Source organism: Cricetulus griseus, chromosome 7 (genome assembly GCF_003668045.3).
Source record: "Cricetulus griseus strain 17A/GY chromosome 7, alternate assembly CriGri-PICRH-1.0, whole genome shotgun sequence".
In the NCBI taxonomy this organism is placed as follows: Eukaryota; Metazoa; Chordata; class Mammalia; order Rodentia; family Cricetidae; genus Cricetulus; species Cricetulus griseus.
The window spans coordinates 66740344-66758290 of record NC_048600.1 but is presented as its reverse complement, the minus strand read 5'-3'; the positions used below and the strand labels follow the sequence as shown (position 1 = coordinate 66758290).

At 47.3% G+C, this 17947-nt stretch overlaps 1 protein-coding gene and 1 pseudogene across 1 annotated transcript in view; both read right to left on the bottom strand.

The window, feature by feature from the left end:
• Fstl4 (follistatin like 4) overlaps window positions 1-17947 on the bottom strand; it is a 684516-nt gene that overhangs the window by 592373 nt on the left and 74196 nt on the right. The window lies entirely within an intron of this gene.
• Window positions 1879-17762, bottom strand: LOC118239139 (annotated as a pseudogene).

The window sequence follows — 17947 nt, the reverse complement described above, 5'->3', positions numbered from 1 at the left end:
TTTGGGCTCATGTTGGAGAAGGTAGAATTGAACGAACTCATCTTCATCATGGCAACTAGAAAGCAGAGAGAGGGCAATACAGAAAAGAGTGAGACATAGTCCTAAGAACCCATCCTCAGGAACCTGCTCCCTCCAATGGATCACAGGTCACCATATCTCAACAGTGGCATCATATTGTCCTTCAAGGGATTAATTCATTCATTAGGTCAGGACCCCTAATATCTAGTGAGCTCTGGAAATGCCCTCATAGACATACTCCCGAGGATGTTATAATGACATCGTGGAAATTTTTAATGGTGTGTGTGTCAGAGAGAGAGCCAGAGACAGACAGACAGACAGAGAGAGAGAGAGAGAGAGAGAGAGAGAGAGAGAGAGAGAGGAGAGATACATGGAGGTGTGGCAGCCAGGAGCATGTTGGGTTTATGTGCATGCCTGTGCAGAAGAGTTCCCCCCCACAGGAGAGGTCAACATCAGGGAACTTCCTCTATAATCCTCTACCTTATTTTTATTTTAGACAGGGTCTCTCACTGAAGCTGGAGTTTCCTGTGTCACCTAGACAGGCTGAGCAGCAAGTCCCAAGTATCTACTCACATCCATCCCACCAGCACTAAGGACACTGATGTATATTCCCAGGCCAGCCTTGGCATCAATTCTGGAGATCCAAACTCAGGGCCTCATGCTCACACACCAAGGACTTAACCCACTGAGTCATCTCTCCTGAGTATTTCATAATTAGCCATCAGAATTAATCATCACAGTACCATTAAATTATTTCTTTGAAGGTCCTTCCTCCAAACACAGCCACCTTGAGAGTTAAGACTTCAACATATGAAGGCCAGGCATGGTGATATGTGTCTTTAATCAGGAGGCAGAGGCAAGAATATCTCTGTGAGTTCAAGGCCAGTCTACAAAGTGAGTTCCAAGACAGCCAGGGCTACACAGTGAAATGCTGTCTCAGAGGGGGAAAAAAAGATTCCACCAGACAAATCTGCAGGGTGGGGGGATGACACATCCAGTCCAAAAACTGAGTTGCCATAACTTGGTTTTTATATATTTAGGAAAATCTTCCTCAAGGCTACATATCCCATCCACACCAGGAGCCCAATCCAAGCTTCCTTCATATAGTCCTATAGTTTCTCCCCTCCCACCCTCCCTCCCCAGCACACTCCACAGGAGCCCCCAGGTTTCAGAACCTTTTCCCAAACCACAGCTCTGAGTCCCTTCTCTACTTAAACACCAGCAGCGCCCCCATGGACACCAGTCAAGATGAAATTCAAAGACACAGCACATGCATGCTATTTTTTTTTTAGGTAGAATCAGGTAGAAAAACATGCCAACTCAGGCTGCAGCTCTCAGTTGCTGTGTGATCTTGAGCAATTTACTTACACCCTCTGATCCTAAGACTCCTCATTAGTAACATGGAGAAATAATAGCTCTTACTCTATTGGATTCTGGGAAAGAAAAAGAGAGAGGGTGCCAGAAGCACTTAAAAGGTTGTGCGGCCCTTGAAATAAAACAGTAGTTATCATTACTCTCACCACTGACTTCTTGGTATGGTTTCTTCTCCCATCTTCTGGTTCTTGCACCACTTAGAAGAAAACAACCCCTAAGTCTACATCCTTAGCCTAGACCTTTCTCTCTATAGAACTCCATCCAAGGAAAGCCACCTGCCCTAAAGTCTCCATATGACAAAAGGCAACTAAGGCTCATTGTGCTGGTTAGTTTTGTTTGTTTGTTTGTTTGTTGATTTAGCATAAGCCAAACTTATTTATTTGGAAAGAGAGAGAACCTCAATTAAGAAAATGCCTCCATCAGATTGGCCTGTGGACAAGTCTGCAGGTATTTTCTTATTTAATGATTTATGTGGAAGGGCCCAGATCACTGTGGGCAGGTAGTCCTGGGCTCTATAAGGAAGCATGTTGAGCAAGCCATGAGGAGCCAGCCAGTAAGCAGCACTCCTCCATGGCCTCTGCTTCAGTTTCTGCCTCCATGTTTCTGCCTTGAGAGCCTGTCTGTAAGGTGAAATAAACCCTTTCCTCCCCATGTTGCTTTTGGTAACAGTGTTAATCACAGCAATAGAAAGCTAACTAGGACACTCACCATGTCTAAAACAGCTCTTAGACACTCTCATCTAATGACACCAACACATCCTTCTGACCCTGACACCCGAGGCCAAACCCACAGAGTCACCTCAGATTCTCTTCTCTCTTGATCCATGTTGTCATTAAGAAACCTTCCTAGGGGCTGGGGAGATGGCTTAATCCATGAAGCATTTGCTTTTGAAACATGAGGACCTGAATTTGATCCCTAGAGCCCACACTAAAAACAAAACCAAAGCAAAAGGCAGGAGTAGTGACTCATACTTGTAATCTCAAAGCCGGGGAGGCAAAGCCCTTTGGCTCACTGGCCAGCCAGATCAGCTTACCTGGCAAGTTCCAGAACACTGAAAACCCCTGTCCCAAAAGAAGAAAAGTGTGGGCATGACAGGAACAACATTAGTCTTGAATGCTGAATAGAGGTAACCCAGCTCTCACCTCCTCTACAAATAAGAGCCAAAGCCCCAGATTAGGATAGTGGCATTCTGAGGTGAGTGACCATGGAGGAGACCAGATCTCAGCAAGGAAGAGGGGAGGACTTTGTAAGAGTTGGAAGTCTTAAGACAACAGCATAGAAAGAGGAATGAATCTCCCCAGTAACTGCCATGCATGCCTCAGCTGTGGGTGAGCAGGGAAGGGGTGAAGCACAAACGCCTTTGTGCAGTCACTGGCAATCCCAGTTCCCAAGCTGCACAGCCACCCAGGCCTATGGCCTTATCAGGGACTGACCTGGACTCAACACAGTCACTCCATTTTGGAGAAGAAACCCACAGCCTACCAACTTCCATAGCCAGGCTTCTAGAAATAGACAGCAACTTGAGAAGGGAGTTCTGTCCAGATACTCTTCTACGGGTCAGAAATCCCTAGAGAGCTTCATCTCTAGAAGCCCACAGTCTCCCAGAAAGCCCCACCCTAATGAACTTAAACACAGCAAACAATTGCAGCCACAGCACGGGGGTTTCCTGATGCTTCAGAACATAGGTCCTTCAACACAGAAGGGAATGGGGGCATCTCCCTCAAAAACTGAAACTATTCTGTGGAATGAAGGATGTAGCCAACTTTGTATGGATTCTAGGCAAAGCAAGACTGAAAGCGAGGGTCCACAAGGTCTCCACCATCACACTGCCTTTTAATTCCATGTGTACTTGTATCAGAACTGATGGAACACTGGACAGAGAGGATATTGTAGTCCCCACTGCCACCTTGCCCTTGCCAAGTGTCTGCCCATACCACAACCTGGTCTGAGAGCAGATGTATCAGGTCCCCTACCATCACTGGGGCTTGCCAGTGCCCAGAGGTCCTGGATATCAGCAGAACCTCAGCAATGCCAGAGGAAATACCCATCACCTGACACTGACACCATTCCCGGGGACAGAGTGGCAGCACAGTGGGCATTCCACACACATTTCTCTGTTCCACACCAATAAGAGTTGATATCAGGGGTGGTGATGCATGCCTTTAATCCCAGCACTTGGGAAGCAGACACAGGCCAACAAGTGACACCTGACCTATAACACCCTAAGGTTCTTGTGTCCCAAAGGTTGTCTCATCCATGCATGTCCATGTTGAGCCGACCATAACAAACTGTTCTAATATTTCCAGCAGCTCCAGATCTCTCTGGCTCTAATCCCCACTCAGAGCCAGGACAGACTGATGACACTGAGTCCTGAGGAAGGCCAAGTTTCATTGCTCACACATCTTCTCTCTATTTAGCCATCCTCCTGGAGGAGACCACAGTGGAAGGAAGTCACAAGAAGCAGGAGAAGTCTGTCCAAGGAACAGGTTCAATTAGGCATCACTCCCCTAGCCAACAGTGGTCCCACAGCCCAAAGCAGCAATCCAAGTTTTATTTGCTCATAAACATTAATGGGACCAAACCTCAGGGAAAGAAACAGGAAAAGCTAAATGCCATGGAGCATGCACGACACCATAAAACACGGACTCCAAGTGGGAAGGGAAAGGTCGGAGCACTGTAGAGGGAGAACCTTTTCTCACAGATGGACTGTCCTCGGTGACTTCTGGGCATGGATCTAGGTGGATTTTCCTGTTGCTTGGGATTCCAGAAGCACTCTTCCTGGGGTAGAAGAGAAAACTTAAAAGCAAAAAGTAAAACCTTTCTGCGCTCAGATAAAGGGGAACAATGGCCACAGAGGCCCACTCAGAAGAACTTCAAGTGTGCTCAGAGATCTCCTGGCTCCACCAACTGAACTCTCTCTCCAGCCCTGAGCTGATATTTTTTTGGAGCCATAAACTCTCTGACCCAATTTCGTACAGTGTCATCAGCCCAGGACTAGCACATCTAGCTGCTTAAGTAAAGCCATGGTGTTGAATCGCAGCCCTCTCCTTCAGGCTCACATCTCTTCACTGCAGCCCCTCAAGCCACCCACTCATGGATAACAGCCCCGTGTTGTGGTCTCCCTCTCCCTTTCCTTTTGAAATGGGACCTTCTTTTGTCACCCAGGCTGGCCTTGAACTGCTGATTCTCCCTGCTTCATCTTCCCAAGTGCTGAGATCACAGGCTTCAGTCACCATGTCCAGTTCTTGATGTTTCTCTGGTTGGGAGAGAACCACGGGATTATGGAGACCGAACTTGGAGGGAGAAACACAGCCCATTTTCTTTCCTGATTTCCTGTCTCATTTGCATATTGGATTTCCACATGGTGTGGATTTTAGAAGCCTGGTTCCCTGGAGGAACTCCTAAGAAGCCATCTGTTCGTGAGCTTCGGAGCCGCCTTGGCAAACTGAAACTCTGGATGCTCATCAATCATCCAAAGGGAAATGCTCATTCATTCTCCGGGAAACTCATGTGCATATGCCCTTGAACATGGGGGCTGTTTCACCAGGGAGATGCACATTCAGATCCTGCAGATGCTCTGACCATTCTGGAATCATCTCTGATTTGGATCAATTCAGATCTGCTCAAGTCAGAGCCATGGACAAGGAAGGCCAAAGCCATAGAGACCTCGGAGGAGCTTATGTATTGAGCCAGGAATGCAACTGTGCCCAGGGAAGACCCCATCCCACACAAAAGCATGCATTTACAACACTGTAAGTATATCCATCACCAGCTGAGTCATGAAGCTATCCCTAGGATGTCCGCTCAGAAGTGTGGCTGACCAATACCACACTGCCCTTTGGATAGGCCTGCAATGTCTCTGTGAGCTGCAAAACTCGGTTTTGCCCCAGCTGCAGTAGAGACCCCACTCAAGTGGGTTCTGTGAGCTCAGTTCTTCTTCTAAGGTGGCTCAGTTTCTCTCACTGGAAGTCAAGGCAGTAATGGGGGGAAAATGTGTAAAGAGAAGGCTTCTGCTCAGAATTCTATTTTGCAACCAGGTCACACTTCAGAGAACATGTGGTCACCTCAGTCAGAAAAACCCTAGCCCTGAAAGAAACAAACCTGCCAAGGAAAACTTATTATAAGGCTCCCAATCCACACTCTTTTCAAACACTCACCAGAATGCTGGCCTCCCAGGTCTGGATCAACAACACCCACCTACCTCAGTGAGCAGGGAGAAGGTGGAGAATGACATCCTCTAAAGCTGCTGCCCCTCTTATACCTCAGCTCCTATCTCTGGTTCCAGGGATATTTCTGACCCATGTTCAAGCTGCCACCTCATACCTTGACAGAAAGTTTTTCCAAACTGGAAGAATTTCCTTTAATATTTTATTAGTATATGCAAATATGCAAAACAAAGCAGTCAACAGCCCGGGGGCCTGAGCTGCTTCAGGGGAATAGGGATATGACAGATGGAGTGCTTCTGCTCATATCCTGTCCTCCATGGGTCTCCTGGCCCCAGGTAAGCTCCATTTGACCATGAAGGTGAAAGTACAGACTGGTTGGCCAGCCCAGTGCTCCCCCCGAACCAGGAAGCAACCTGCCTGCAATACCAGGTCCCTGATGAGACCCAAAAAGGGGCCTTGAAGCAGTGCTGTGTGAGCTGATGTGTGTGTGGCCCTGGCCAAAGCTCAAAGGAAGCCATAGCAGGCCAGATGGTACTGTCTTGCCTAAGTGCCACTCTGGGAGCCAGTGCGTGAGTGAGCCTATATGGTAGCTAGCATGAGAATATAAAGCAAAATGTGTACACAGGAAACTACCAGAGGATTTCCTTAGACTTTCTAGAACAAAACCAATCTATGGTCAGATCTAGGTGTGGCAGTGCATATCTTTAATACCAGCACTCATAAAGCAGAGGTAGGAGGATCTCTGTGAGTTAGAGGCCAGCCTGGTCTACAGAGTGAGTTCTAGGACATCAAGGGCCACATAGAGAGATCCTGTATCAACCCCTCCCCTGCCCAAGAATCTGTGATCAAACCTAGTATTTTGTAGGAAACGCAGGATTAAGGAACGTTTAACAGATTTCTTCTCCTTTGAAATGTTTGTGTTCTTTAGAATCTCCAAGAAAAAAAGGACAGAACAGGTTGTTCCCAGTGTCACTTGGTTGCCACAGGTGACTTTCCCTAGGCACCTTACAGGATCAAAAGGACCTTATGGAATTTGGGCTCAGAAGGTTCCAACAAGAGACACAGCACTTAGGAATCAAGCCTCTGCAGGGGGCTGAACAACTCTGCTTCCTCCAGTGAGGCTCAAAGGCACCACCAAGAATGGCCCGTGCTCCCCACCCCAAGCTGGTTTAAGCAGAAAGGAATCTCAGGTCACCAGAGCCACCCCTCCCCCATTGCCTGGATGGGAATTCAGACTCCAGACAAGAGATGGTTCAGCCACAGTCAAGCTTCCCTCCCAACTCCAGGAGAAAGCAGCTTTGGCCCATATCTGCCATCCCACAGGACCCTAAGACCCAATGCAAACATGAAGATGATCTGTGTTCACTAATGGGGAGGTATATAGTCCTCCCCTTGCCCACCTCTGCCTGTGAGGTTATGTGCCTACAGCCCTCCATGATCTCATCTGTCTCCCAGGCTGAGGGTGCTCCAGTGGCCCAGCTATCCTGGTTAACTCCACCTTGACAATCAGAGAGAGGGCAAAGACCACACACACACACACATACACACATGCACACACATACAACCATGTAACTCAGTCTTCTTGCTTATATTGCTTTGAACACATAACAAAGCCCAGGACAGAGTCTGTGGGTACCAAGGACCAATTCCACTGCAGCTCTTGGCCACTAGACAAGAAAAACATCATAGCTATTTGTGGTAGCTGAATATGAATGATATGCCAGTACCCTGAGGCTCCTTCTCTCTCTCTCTCTCTCTCTCTCTCTCTCTCTCTCTCTCTCTCTCTCTCTCTCTCTCTCTCACCCCCGTATGTCTCACCTCACTGGGGGTAAACTGGAGATATCACGACTTGAAGGTTCCTGGACCTAAATAAGCCCATGAAGTTGTCATGGACCTCAGAGGTCCAGAAGACAGTGTCACAGCACAGAGTTGTCATGGAAGAATCCTGGGAGTCTGGCTGAAGAGCAGGAAGCTGGAAGGAGGCATCCATTTTCAAAATGAAGTGGTTTCAGCAAGTAGGGTACTGGGCAAAACAATCTTTCCAGACCAGGGAGCTATGAGGGTGGAGACAGGAAGGGACTCACCAAGGCAGGGGCAGGTAGAAACCGTTTTCCTGGCCAAGATAAGGGGGAAAAGCCCTTTACCAAGAATCAGGTAAGTGGGAGCCAACCACTTCTTCCTGTGTCCCTGCAGATACTAAAGCTGGCATTATCACCTCCCCCAAAAGGTTTTTTCCTTTCTCAAATCGACTACTTTGCAGCCCTTTCTTAGGGGCTTCTAATGCCTTTTGAAATACAAACCTGGCGTTGCAAATGCTGCCTGGCCAATTTACCGGAACACTTCGCCTCCCCAGAAATTTCTCCTCAAATGGCTTTACTTCTTCTGCCACAAACAGAGCCTTTGGGGCAATGGGCCTTTTAATCAACAATTATAAGAAGTTTGAAAAGTCACTTTTAAAAGGCTGTCACGGTGTCGAGCCTGCTCAGCTCTTTGCTCTACTCCCAAGGGACTACCTCTGTGGTGGCAGGAAGCAGGCGCAGGCGGAAGGTGGGTAGGTGGGAAACAGTGTCATCCATCACCCTGCGACAGGTCCCGGGTGCCCAGGGGTCCTCTGAACACACATCTGCAGCCGGTGTAGTGCTGGCATGATTTATCACAGGCAGGTTGGCACCTCCTGCAGTTGGGCTTATCAATTTGGTAGCTGCCTCTCCTCTCACTGACCTCCAAAAGTGTTCATGCCTGGGGACCCAGGCCTGGCCTCTCCTGACCCACCACACAGGCATTCAAATCACAATCCTTCGAGCTACATTCCCAGCTCACCCCATGTGTCCAACTCCTCTCCTGGGGTCTCCTGAACTCGGAATTGCCAAGAAGAACGCACATAAAGGAGCTGTTTTCCTTGAGTCACCGTTCTCAGCTCTGCACCTCATCAAGTAACATGCCACCACCAGACCACTGCCCCGCCATCCCCCCCAGACTGTAAGCTGTGCCACTGAACTGTGCTATCCAACTCCAAGCAGGGCCTGCTGGGCTTTTCGGACACACCACCCCATACCTGTTCCACTATAAGCTAAGCCCTGCCATGTCTTATTGCATGGCAGCCCACCCCAGCAGCATCCTCACCCCACCTCCTGCACATAAAACAGGCAAGGGAATCCCTTGCCCCCTACCAGCCGGTCTGGGGGCTGCAGAGACACAGGCGGCACTGGTCAGCAGGACAGGGACCGTTCCTCTCATGTTGACTGTTGAGTACTCTAAAGGGGCAGAGCACATTCCTACACTAGGGAGAACAAAGGTTGCAAATGGAGAAGCCTCAGATGGTGCCCCTCCATCAACATGTCCAGCCACCTTCATGCAGAAATGCTGTGTTCCCCACTCAGACCTCCTCTCTCCTCACACCTCTCCCAGCCCTTTTGCCTCATTATCCCCAGTCCAGACCATCCCTCTGCTCTCAGCTTAGCATACCCTGGGCGGGTCAACCCTGAATTATATAAATACTCCATGCTTCCCCCCTGGGAAGTGGGATGATTACTTTTCAAGGGAAGTACCTGCCTTCTGTGTGAGCAGTACCAGCCTCTGGGCTGGGATCCCAGACTGACTAAAAAAGAGGAAGGGAGCTAAGCACCAGCCTTGACCTCTGCCTGCTTTGTCACTGAGGATGCGTCATGACTAACAGCCTCACGTTGCCACTATGACGGACTGAACCTTCAAACTATGAGCCAGAATAAAAATCTTCCTTATTCTGTAGACCAGGCTGGCCTCGAACCCAGAGATATGCCTGCCTCTGCCTCTGCCTCTGCCTCCTCGAGTGCTGCGATTAAAGGTGTGTGCCACCGCCCAGTGAAATCTTCCTTCCTTAAATTGTTTTTGTTGTGTATTTTGTACCAACAATGAGAAAAGTCACTGACACGGGAGCCTAATCCCATTGATGCTGAGTGGAGTCAGCCGTTGGGTGACATCTTTGTTTTAGTCCCTTACCTGACTTCCATGCTGGTCTTTCACACTGCTAGAGGACTTACTTTATTTGGTTTGAGGCTACTTCCAGAGCACACAGCGTTTTCTCAGTGAATGTTGACTAAACACATGTATGAGTCTACAGTGCCTGAGCAGGAAATTCCTGAGCTCTAGACTGTGGAGAGAATGAACAGAGCAGCTGGATCCACCATGGCAGGGAAGGCGTGGCAGGGGGAGTGTGAGCAGCTGGTCACATTGTGTTCCTGGTCAAGAATAAGAAAGAGAAGAGTCCTGGTACTCTGTTGGCTTTCTCCGTTAGCCCCAAACCCCCAAATCACAGTATGCTCTTGTAAAGTCATCCATCATAAGTCCTTTCCTCCCCGTCTTAGTGTCTGACCACGGAGACTGGTGGGAGTACCAGGCTGAAACAATGATGAACCGAATCTCTGCACAGTGATGGATCTAGTTGGATAAAACAGATCAAGGCCCATCATGTCCAGATTTCTTGACTCATGCATGTACAAGAAGAACTGCATCCCACTGCTGTGCTGAACTGCAAGTAAGTAGCCATGTTCAATGCCATCGGACAGAACCCACCTGAATGAGGGGAGACTAAGCAGAAAAGTGGGGACAGAAAGAGAGAAAAAGCAATATTTGTGTTTCTGTATCCAGCCTTGCCAAAAGGAAGCATCTGAACTTGACTGCTCTTTAGAAGCAAGAATCAGGGGGGAATATAGCTTTTCTCCATAGAAACTACCCAAACCAACCAAGCTATCTATGAATGAACTTGCCTCTTCAATCTTTGACCAATAGTCTTAGAGCCTGTGATTGCTAATGTTGGCTGTCAACCTGACAGGATCTAGAATCACCTAGCAAACTTTCAGACACACCTTTGAGTTGTGGTTGGATTAGCCTCTGGGCACACCTGTGAGGGGGTATCTTGATTAGTTTCATTGAGGTAGGAAACTCACCCACTATGAGTGGTCCCATTCCCTTGGTTGGGACCCTGGACTGGATACAAAGAAGAAAGTGAGCTGAGGGCTAGAAAGCACTCCTTGCTCTGTCCCCTGACTGCGGATGCCATGTGACCAGTTGCCTCCAGCTCTTGCTGTTTTGACATCTGCATCTACATCACGATGCAGGAGTTGCTTTCATCCGGGCACTTTATCACGGCAACCGGAAAAGAATCCAAGGTAAGACCTGGCAGTGGCTCAGGAAGGGAGAAGAAAAGCAGTCACCATTGTAACCAGTCTTATACCTCAGCATACCAAGAAGACACTTCTCCCTGCACAGTCTCCTCTATTCTGGAATCAGGAAATTCCCCACACAAGAGACATAGTTTCCATTTCCCCAGGCCTAGGGAGAAGTGGAATGATGTCCTTCTAAATGGGAATGTATTCTCCACAGGGCAACCAGCCACTCCAGTATGAGAGTGGAAAGATAGTCTTTCAGGGTACATGTGAATGGGGTGCCCCTCTCAGGGGTGCTCCTTCCCATATCTTTTGTTTTTTCAGCTTGTAGGAACTTTATTTTCCTTCCACCTTTCTTCCCTTTGTTCAGGTGTCTGCAGAGCAGCTCAGGACCACTCACTCAGTGCTGGCTCCAACCCACTCGGTGGCCTGCGCTGTGGGAACTGCTGACCAGTCCTCAGTGGCTGGCAGGCACTCCAGTCTTCAGTAGGAAACTGCTGGATGGGTCCGGAGGGCACCTGCACACCCTCAGACCAGTCGGCCACCTGTGGCTGAGCAGCTGTGAACTCAGGCACAGGCGCTGTCCATTCACCCTGAAATTCCTCCTTGGACACAGCCTTCTCGGAAGCAGCCTGCTTCTCCTTCTCAATCTCCTCTGGGTCTCTGTAGAAGTAAAGGTCAGGTTTTACCTCCCAAGGGTGGTCACGGGATATAGAGCCACGCATGAGGAATACTTCCAGGACCAGCATCCACAACATTGGGCCCACTGAGTGAGCTCCTTTGTTGTTTGTTGCATGGGATGGCAATGTCCACGTAGTGCAGAGGACAGTCTGTGTTATACAGAGCAATGGTGGGCAGGTTGACGTAAGATGCGTCTGTGAGGGGCTGGTGGTCAGCCTTGGGGTCAGTGACCACTAGAAGTCGTGGCTCCAGGAAGGCTGCTTGGATCTGGTTAGTGAAGGTGCCAGGAGTGAAACAGCCAGCAATTGGAGTGGCTCTGGTGGCAGCAGCAAACTTCAGCACAGCTCGCTGCCTAGTGTTCCTGGAGGAGATGATGCTGACACTGACATCAGCAGGATTCTCAATGGCAAGGATGGTCCAGGCTGCCAGCAACAGCTTCTCTCAAATCCTCTTCAGATTGAAGATGTAGATACCATCACTTTTCCTTTTGTGGAAGGACTGCTTCATCTGAAAGTCAAGGTTGGTGCCACCTAAGTGGGTTCCTGCAGCAAGGAATTTGAGGACATCCCCCTCCAACTGCAGGACATCAAGGGCTCCAGACATTGTGTAAGTTTCCCTTTAAGTTACTCTGAAAATCAAGAACAATGCCATATGGACCCTTCCCAGGGCAGCGCAGAAAGGCTCCTTCCCATATCTTATCCTTTCAGGTAACATGTTCCATCATCTTACGCCAAGTACTCGGCCAGTGGGGTTCCAGAAAGGTTCTGTCAATGAGAAGCACTCATGTGAAATGTGGGAGACAGAAAATAAGCCCTGGTTTTCAAGCAGACTTTCTGAGAGACTGATTAGGGGCTTTGCCAAGAGCTTTCTGGTTTTCACTGAGGACATCCTACTTCGATGTCTTAAGCCATTGACATCATCAGATGTAGCTTCTGAGGAGGTTTCCACACACCTGGATTTCCTAATTATGGCCTTTATCATCCCTGCTTCCTCCTGCCCCACCTTGAGCTCCTGGGTAAGACTCTACACCACTTTACCCAATCACATTCTTCATAGAATGCCTCAAGAACTTCTCGATTCCATTTTTTCTAAAGGCCCTGGCCAGGACCCTGAGTGAGCAGAGTCAGCAAGGCCAGGTGTCCTCCAAAGCAGCCTAGATGAAAAGTTGGCTCCATCCTAGAACTCTAGAGAAAAGTCTTGTGGTATATTAGTGACTTGTCTCCTTGCCATGACAAAATACCTCCCAAAAGCAGCTTCGGAAAGGGAGGATCTATCCTGACTCACAGCTTAAGGGTATGTAGTCCATCATGGCAGGAAAATCATGGCAACTAGAGCTTTAGAAAAAATTGGTCAGATGGTGTCTGCATTTAGGAAGTAGACAGAGGTGGATACTGGTGCTCAGCTTGCTTTCTCCTTTCTATGCAGTCCAAAATCTAAACCCACAGAATGCTTCTGCCCAAATTTAGGGTTGTTCTTCCCACCTCAGTTAAACAAATCTCTAAAATCCCTCACAGATTTGCCTAGATATCTGCCTCCAGGTGATTCTTGATTCTTGTCAACTTGACCCCTAAACACATAACTTTAATCTTCTTTCTATCCATTGCCCCGTAGGCTTATGGCCATCTCAAAATACAAATATGCCTTCAGTCCAACTTCAAAAGTCCCCACGGTCCTTAGCAGTTACAAGTATGTGTTAAGTCTGTTCTGAAACTCAGGCAAACTCTTAACTGTGAGCCCCGATGCAATTAAAAAAAAAAAAGCAGTCATATACTTGTTACAACATGTGACACTGAGTAAGCATTCCCATTTGCAGAACACTATATACATAATAAGTAAATAAATCTTTTTAAAGCAGCATTCCCATTTGAAAAGGGAAAAATGAAGATATAACAAGGAGTGATCAGACCAAAGCAAGACCAAAACCCATCAAAAATCCTACAGCTCCATATCTGGTATCTGAAGCTTGTGACAGGACTCTAAAAAGGCCTCTGTAGCACACACATTACCTCTCTTGGGCCAGCTCTACTCTATGTCTGTAACTCTGCTCAGCAGAAATCCTATGGTTTTGACATCTTCAACAATTTAAGATCTCTGCTGCAACTTAGGGCTTATCTTCACAGCTTCATTCAACACTCCCTCAACTACTCCTTGCAGGGACTCTGAATGTCACACCCTGCCTAACTTCAGTAACTCTCTGCAACTGTGGTCCTAGACTCCGAGACCCCATCAATGTTTTATCTTTTTTAAAAGGTTTATTGTAAGTTTTACTTACACACCTATTGCGTGTGTTTGTATGAATGGATGCTATATGTGTGTGCAGGTGTCAATAGAGGCCAGAAAAGGGCACCATATCCAATCTATCTTGAGTTACAGATGGTTGGGAGCCATGCAATGTGGGTGCTGGGAACTAAACTTGGTCCTTTAGAAAAGCAAGAAATGCTCTCAACCACTGAGGCATCTCTCCAACTCCCCATCTATTCTTTAATGCCTACAAAACAAGGTTATTGTCATGTAGACAATACTGCCAAGTTGTTCCTCCAGCTTGCTATGGAACATGGTTGGTCTCCCATGGGCCTCTGTATGCTGACCCTGGGGAAACCCTTCCCTAGGTGGGAAGTTTCTGAGCAGAGAACCCCTGCAACAACATCTCAGTTTAGTCACTCTCCTTATTAATCAATCTGCATTTTACAAGACTGGGCCTTCAATGAGTGGGGTCTTGCCCTTAGGGCAACTTTTCTGTTGTCCTCTTTCAAAGTGCCAGGTTTCTCTTCAATAACACTGATATCTTTAACAATCGTAGTTTGTCATCTTTATTCTCCTTGTCCAGAACTTTAAACTTGATCACACACATTTTCTCTCCAAATAACATTGTTCTTAACTGTCTGCTATACTTTTTGACATCTCTCACTATAGACCTGGATGTGAGATATCAGTAATAACCTTGACACAGCCTGAATGCTATTTTGTTTGGGAACTTCCTCTGCCTAGGCAATTTGTCCATTGCTTTTAAATTCAACTTCACTCAAGCTCTGGGGACACAGGAAAAAATCTAGCCAGATTCTTTGTCAGAGTGGCACACCCATTACTGACAAGATCCTTGTTCTCCACTGAAACTTTGAGAATGGGGGCTCCACCACCCACATTTTTCAGTATTTTTGTCTTCCACGCTCTCACCAGAATGTCTGATTAAGTTCTGTTCTCAGCATTTATGGGCTTGCCTAGCCCAAAGTTCCAAACTCTTCCACATTCCTCCTGAAAACCAGTTCCAAAGGGCCAAGACCACACGGTCAGTTTTATCCACAGTAACAACCTTACTTCTTGATACCAGTCTTCTATATTAGTTACTTGTGTTACAACAAATTACTTAAGGAAGGAGGGATTTATTTGATCCTACAGTTCCAGAAGACACAGTCTACTGTGGCACGGAAGGTACAAAAGCAGGACAGGAGGTAGCTGGTCACATTACATGCTGGTTAGTTTATGTCAGCTTGACACAGCTATAGTCATTGGAAAGGAGGAAGGCCTCAATTGAAAAAATACCTCCATAAATACCTGTAGGGCATTTTCTTAGTAATTGACGGAGGAGAGCCCAGGCCATTGTGTATGGTCCTGGATTCTATCATAAAGCAGATTGAGCAAGTCATGGGGAGCAAGCCAACAATCAGTGCCTCTCCAAGGCCTCTGCATAAGCTCTTGCCTCCATGTTTCTGCCCTGTTTGAGATCCTGTCCTCAATTCCTTCAATGATGAACTACAATGTGGAGTTATAAGCCAAGTACACCTTTTCCTCACAACTTGCTTTTTGGTCACAGTGTTTCTTCGCAGCAATGGAAACCCTGACAAAGACAGCATCATGATCAGGAAGCAGACAGCAACGAATGTTCATGCCCAGCTACTCTTCTCCTTTTGGTGCATTGGAGGACCCCGGCCCACACAATGCTGGGTCTGCTCACTTTCATTGACCTAACTTAGAAAATACCTCACAGACTATCCCAGAGATTTGCCAATCCAGATGATTGTAGATTTTGTCAAGTTGACAATCAACATAAACCATCACAGACGGGCCTCAGGAGCTACAGAATTGCAACACTGATGTAGTGTATACTCACTACAGCAATCAAAGCAGCATGGCCAAAGAATGTGTGATCATTGGAAACATAGCAAACTCCTGCACGATCACACCAGACAAAGGTAAGTAACTTGAATTCATAAGTATTATATGAGAGAGAGAGAGAGAGAGAGAGAGAGAGAGAGAGAGAGACTATTTCTAAACATTGAAAGGACAGCATAGATAAACCTATAAGACTGTCCAACTGTTAATTACATATATATGGATATACGAAAGGGAGCATAGCCTAAGTCACTCATTGTCATCTGGAAGCAACTTCATTGGCTGCTCAGCTTTCTTTGTGACTCTCAGAACTGCTATGCTGGACTCCTCAGGAATGTCTTCCTCCAGATGCCATCGTCCTTAGCCTCAGATCCATTGCCTACCTGGTTCAGGCCCTATAGCCTGTATCTTCTGGAATCCCACCTCTGTCCCCCTTGGTTTTCAGACTTGATACACTTTCATCCAGTTTGCCTGTTTTCTTTCCCTGGCCAACCCATTCCCCATCTAATCTAAAAGCTGGGCCCCCAAGAGCGTGAAGGAGAGCTGGGTCTCACTGGCATACATGCAGTGGCCAATCAGACCCCTCCTCTGCCAGAAAGACCATGACATGGGTAATACCATGGACACTGTTCAGCATAAGGCCTCTGCCTCCTACCTCCCCTTATCACTCAAGATCACCTTCACCTGTCTCATTGCTATATACACCATAAGCGAGGCCTGTGCCACACTCCAGCCAAAAACAAAGAAAACATATCACATACATTATACATATGGAAAGGTGTGTGCAGAGCGGGCACTGATCTATCAGAGAGGTGAGGTTGCAGCAATATTTTTTTTTAAGATTTTCTGTCATGTCTTAGATGAAAACAAGCAAATAGAGAAAAAATTCTCACTCTCTTGGGTTTCTCGTGCTAGGGTGAGTGCTGAAATTACCCATACTGCACTGTAGAAGAAGTACTTTCTCAGTCCACTCTCCCCTGGTAGCTGCTTGGCCCAGTGGAAACTGGGTACCAACCTGTGGCTTTTATTTGAGCACCACCATGGCCTGAACGCCTCCCCAGGCTCTGTTTCCTCCTAAATGTACTTCCTCCCAAAAGTCACTGCCTTTACTCATCTCTATGTGGCTGAGTGTGCAAGCTAAACTGACATCACAGCCAAGCTGGGGCCCAGGCCCTGACACCACACTTGGAAGGTCCTTTCTGATTGGCTAAGGTGTCTGCCTCCCCACATATGGTATGCAGTCTGGTAGAATTTGCTGGAATCACCCCCAGACAACACAGCTAACTTTTATCTTCTGTTCTGAAAACCTGTCAAACTCATCATCTCTGGCCCACAAAACAAATTTATTTTCTGAGTCATGTAGAAAAAAATTGAAGTTGAAATGCTGCAAGGGGAGAGGCTTTTTGTATTGGTGTCAGGCATCTGTGAAACCTAATGGAGCCGTTCTTTGACAACATTATCTGTGTTTGGCTAATTTGGTAGAGTAGACAACATTCTCTATTGAATGGGAAGAATAGAACACACAGTCCTAGGAAAGCAGAGAGTTGGCCCATTGTGGGTAATTTGTTTCCACTATTCATACTGCAGATAGGCATACAATTATACAGGCGCTCATAGGTAAATTTCTATTCATTCTTTTATCACCTTGCAAATGAAATAGTCATTTTTAAAATAGCTTGAAGCAAAGATGCGTGTCAGTAAACAAAAGGGCAGGCTTCCTTATCATGGTATATTTTGTCCTGATCATTTGTTCTTCCGCCCCTCGAAAGCTGTGCTACTCATTCAGAGAATCAACCCCCACTTAGGGACATTTGTCTTCAGAATGCAGCCCAGATGGGGACAGTGACAAGAAACAACAGGAGAAAACTATTCATGAACTCGACCTTCAGCGGTGAGGACAGATGGAGGACAGGATGTGCTCTTACCCTGAGGGACCAGTGGGTGCTGCTGAGTGAAGGCAGTGGGAGTTTGGGCTTCTGGTGTCAGGGATGCCAGCCACCTTGTGGCCAAAGAGTCAGGCAGGACTTGGAACCACCTGCTGAGCACAGATGAGATGCCAAATATTTCAGGTAAGCCTGCAGGCAGGTCTCACCTGAACAAACCCCATCTTTGCTGCCCACCTGGTTGGGCTGGCTGCCCAGGTCTCCTGGAAACATCTCAGGTCTAGCCCCCCACTCAATCACATCCACATCATACCTATAAGAGCTAAGATTCATGAATATTCATGAGCATCTCATCAACCTGGAAGTATGTCCTTACAAGAGTTGAAGTGTACTTCTCTGTTTCTGTCTCCCAACATGTTCTCTCTCTCTCTCTCTCTCTCCCTCTCCCCCTCTCTCTCTCTCTCTCTCTCTCTCTCTCTCTCTCTCTCTCTTTGACACACACACACACACACACACACACACACACACACACACACACTGTAGAGCTAGAGAGATATGGTCATAGTTAAGA